The sequence below is a fragment of the Apium graveolens genome, chromosome 3, assembly GCF_009905375.1.
Source record: "Apium graveolens cultivar Ventura chromosome 3, ASM990537v1, whole genome shotgun sequence".
Lineage (NCBI taxonomy): Eukaryota > Viridiplantae > Streptophyta > Magnoliopsida > Apiales > Apiaceae > Apium > Apium graveolens.
The window spans coordinates 20,475,672-20,480,685 of NC_133649.1; the positions used below are offsets into that span (position 1 = coordinate 20,475,672).

A 5,014-nucleotide genomic window follows, 5' to 3' on the forward strand; every position below is an offset into this window, starting at 1 on the left:
ATGCTTCTCAACATCTGGAGAGAGCAGAGCATTGCAAATCCTGATATTCTGACACATATCAAGGCTTCTACATTATTGATCAAATCAGTTCTACATACTCAGTATTAGGCTAATACTCAACTTGGTTAACTCAAGGAATTCTTTCGTGAAACCAAGCTGACCACAACCAAGGAAATCCAGAAGCAATTAGAACCCATCATTGCTAGACAGGACAAAATGGAAGCCAACCAAGTTAAGTTGGAAACTACTCAAGCTAAAATGTCCAGTCAATTGGATAAGGTACAAAAGTCTATGGAGCTCATTATTTCCCTCCTACTTGGCGATGAAGCCAAAAAGGGGGAGAAAGTGTTGAAATCTAAATGCAAGCAACTCCAGTAAAAATATGCTGATGACAAGGATGGTCTTGGTGGTAATGGTAAAAAGAATGAGCTTGTTTTAAGGGAACGAGGTGGAGATCTGATTAGTTCTAGTGGTACATCTAAAACCACTAGTCAATCAAGACCAAGTGAAGAAAAGAGGATATCTGGAAGAAAAGTCTCAAAGAGAGTGCAAAGTCAAGAACTGACTGTGGCTAAATCTCAAACTCTGAAAATCACAAATGCTGATGAAGACCAAGGCATTCCGGAGATAGAAGCTGGTGTTGAAGCAAGTCGGTATCTACACACTCTAAATGTAAAAGGGAAGTGAAAAACTCTATTCTACAAGGATCCAAAGATTCAAGCATTTAATTCTAAGGTAAGTAGAAGAATATTTGAAAGAGAAAATCCTGAAGTTGACATGGAACAACTTAGGCTTTTGGAGGAAGAATACAAATCTTTGAAGTCAGCAAATACTGATGTTGTCTTACCTTATAAAGTATTCTTTGTATCAGACCTACAAAAGGTGTGGTAATCAAGAAGGTCAGTCAAACTGATGCTGAAGGGATTGTAAGGTCTCAAGTAATTTTAAATGTTGATAGGAGTTATAAGGGGAAGGAGAAGATTAGTGAGAAGTCAAAGCATAAGCCTAAAACTAAATCCAACACTACGTGAAAAACTGGAATAGACATCACACTTTATACATCAGTTATAAAAAAAACCGATGTAAAAACAATTTTTGACATCAGTTGCTCTCAAACCGATGTGAAACAGCATTATTCACATCAATTTTATGGCCGACCATTGTATATAACTGCTTTTTAAGAAATTAAAAAAACACGGTACAAATTGTTCCCCCTTTACAACTAAAAAACACGGGGGAAATTTTTACTTAAACAAAATTCATTCCCCCTTCTCTCTCACTGCTCTCCCTCCCCGACCTCTCTCTCTCGGTACACTCTCCCTCCCCGACTTTTCTTTCTCTCTCTCTCTCTCTCTCTCTCTCTATCTCTCTCTCTCTCTCTCTCTCTCTCTCTCTCCCTCTCTCTCTCTCTCCAGCTCCGTCTCCGTCTCTCACCTCTCAACTATCACTCTCCCCTATCTTTCACCTCTACCCGTTACAAGCCCTAAAACAAAGTTAAACCCTCTAATTATAGATCGAGCAAGAAGGTTGACATGCAGCCCTGAGAAGTGTTCATAAAACCCGAATTTAAGCAAGTTTTACACAAATCGAGCTCTGTTTCACCAAAATCAAACCCTAATTTGTAAGTTTATTTTCAATTAAATTTGATTTTTTGGGACTTTTGATTGGTGTGTGTGTGTCTTATAGTCAGATTATTACTAAATTTGTGTATCTTTATGAATTGATGTGTATGCATTGTTTTTACTTGTGTGAAATGGGGCTTTGTTGATATATTTGTGCTAATGTTATTTAAAATGATTGTAATCCTCTTTCTTTTTTGATTGTATGTTTTAAAATGTGTATGTATTTTAGTAATCCTCTTTCTGTTTTGATTGTCTGTTTGTGCTGATATGGGGCTTTACAATTTTTTTTATTTATATAAACTGTGCAATTTATGGAAGACAGTTGTGTTGTGTATGAGCTTGAGAACAAGTTCACAAGTTTAATTAGATATTTGTTAAAAAAGGTATAAATTAGTGAAATACAGAAGAGATGTTAATGATTTTGAGGAGAACTAGTCGTAATTGTAATTTAGGTATTCGTTAAAAAAAGGTATAAAACTAGTTAAACGTAATGTAATTGTATATGGTATGATAGGTTTATCATAATTAGTTAAATCTTTAACAAATCTTTAAGAGTTCATACTAGCTCCCCCTCTCCCCCGGGCCTTTGTGTGTACTGTTTTCTTTGTAGTTGATCATAGTGCTTAATGATGCCATAATAAGGGGTTGAAGCTTGAAATGAAGATTCTGAACTCAGTATCTTGTTCAAAACCTGTAAATGTATTTAAAAGAGTGTGTCGTTCCAACTATAACACTTTCTTTGCTTAATAGTGTACCTATCATGGATAGTGGGCTTGTAAGTTGTAACTGAACTTTCTTTTATGTTTCATAACAGGACCATATTTTTATTACTTTCTATTGTTTAACGTCTAATTCAAAGACTAAATTTTTTTCAATTGTTTAATGATTTTTTAACTGAGCAAAATTCAGACTTGTTTTAGGGTATATATCATTGTGGTTATCATTCTGAGAAGTCATTTGGGGCTGCTTCGTACTTCATTGTCCATCCTAAAGGGAATATTCTTGTGGACAGGTACAATATGTAGTTTAATTTATCAAAAAGGTTTCTCCATCCATTCTACTATTTAATACATCAAAAATTAAAATATCATGGAAATGAAGAAGTTTATTGGTGAGAAGTTGTTTTTATTATTGTCTTGCACTGAGTTTTGATTGTTCAACTTGAATTATATGACCATCACGGGTCTTGCAGTCCTAAATATACAGATAAACTGGCCCGTAGATTTGAAATGATGGGTGGAGCTCGTTACATGTTTCTTATGCACAGGTACTAATTGCCATAACACTTATAATACGGAGCTTTACAAATTTCCTTTGGTAAATGATTAATGTTTCTTTTGTGATCAGGGATGATATTGTAGATCATATGAAGTGGTGAAAAAGGCTAGGCTGTGACAGAATTTTCCAATCAGAAGAAGTATTTTTCCAAAAATTTGTATTTTTTATTCTACTTTACTTGATTTCCTCATTTCCATATTGCGTCTACTAAGATATTTTTACTACACACCTAAGGTCTCTATATATATTAAAGCACTCGACAGGACCAAGTACATTGCAGGTTTATATCAAAAAGGCAAACCTACTTCTACTTAGTAGAAGATAAGATCTTGTGTAAACAATTTCCTTTCATTTATCCTTCAAGGAAAAATATTCACGTCGCAGCAATAGCTTAACCTGCTGGCTTAATTTCTCTTTTTTTAGAACATTGTTTATTTAAACGATTCTATTAACAGCTTCTTCCAACATCAGTGTATCAATATCATCTCTCTTAGCTGAAGTTTATTGGGAAAGTTTGAATTTTTAAATCTTGGCCATCATCACATGGTATTCTTGCCCGTTCAAAATGAGAGATGAACAGATTACCTGGTAGTTTAAGGCGATTCAGTTGTCCCACATTTTAAACACTGCCACCTCAGTTCGACTTGTCAATCAAATGTTAAAATAATATTGTTCTCAGTTAAATGGCCATTCACATGTATTCTCATTCACTCTGTAAATTTGTCGATCATTTTCCTTGGAACAAATCTAAAAGAAATATTTGTAAATTCTTCAGGGCATAACTAAAACTCTTCTCTGCATAATCATTTCTGTAATTTTAATTTATAATTCGTACTATATTTTTTTCTGAAGGTAGATGCTTCTACTGCTGAAGTAGAATGTAAGCTAGAGGGGAATGGGCCATGGAAGCTTGCTGATGATCTTGAGTTTATACACACTCCGGGCCACACGAAAGTGAGTAAAGATGTTCCTTCAGCAAATTTAGTAATTTAGTGTACCATTAATTTATGTTATCAATGGACTGACCCGCAATCCAGTTAATGTGATCTATGTCCTATAATTGCTAGAAGCATGTAGGAGTTCGTTAAAATTGAATCTTATATCCTCATCTTTAAAGGTTGCTAGGTTAGGTTCTCTTTATTATATCCTGGATCATCACTCGTCAGTTTAAAGGAAACAGTCCATTTGTTAGTTTGTTACTTCTTTACTTGGTTAAAAATGTTATAGTTGAGTGTTGCATCACCCAATTTTATTTTTATTTATGTGGCAGGGATCAGTCTGCTTATTACACAGGTCACTTAAGGTACTTTTTGCTGGGGATCATATCACAATGGATGAATCTGGACTATGCATTTCAGAGATATACAATTGGTTTTCAGGTACCAGACTTGGAATCAGTTTATAATTATTATTCTGTTATTGTTTTTTTGCCTACAAGATCTGTTGATTAATGATTTTCAACTTGTTCTTGTTTAGTCACTTGTTCATTAGAGAGTGAACAAAGAAAAATGTTCTACACTGCATGAACAAAAAAAGGTTCAGTAGTACAGCTGGTGAAGAATATATAGTCCATTTTCTGTTCTAACTTGTATTTTTTTTGTACGTGTGGCAGTTCCGGTACAGATTCAGAGTGTCAAGAAGTTAACACAGTTTGATTTTGAATGGATATTACCAGGTAGGATGATTTAGAGAAACTAGTCTATAACTCAGATTGCTTCCTTTTGTATTTTAATTATCTATAATCAACTGCAAGCCATGGGAGGAGAGCTAAATTTAGGGACATTGAAGACAAACTCTGCTTTGGAAAGCTTCATAGCCGCATCAGGTCACAGAACTTGATTCATTGCGTGCCGAATCATCCAGGATAATAGGAGGATTAGTGATAATATTTTATGTCAATGTGTAGTGTAATAACGACAGCATGCTTGACTCGTGCTGCTCTGATGATCCTATAGGTAAACAAAAACCCAAGATTAAGAACCTTAGCGTAGGTATTCATTTGTGCACATTTGACTGTAGTATGTTTTTTTTGTAAATTCTTTCTTTTTTTGGGATTGATTGATTGTTAATTTTTTGTTGGATTAGGGATCCCCGAAATAACCGGGTGGATATGA

The 5,014-nt window shown here is 34.6% G+C and overlaps 1 pseudogene; it reads left to right on the plus strand.

Moving 5' to 3' along the window:
• Positions 1-216: 216 nt before the first annotated feature.
• Positions 217-4,675, plus strand: LOC141713974 (uncharacterized; annotated as a pseudogene).
• The last annotated feature ends 339 nt before the right edge of the window (positions 4,676-5,014 follow it).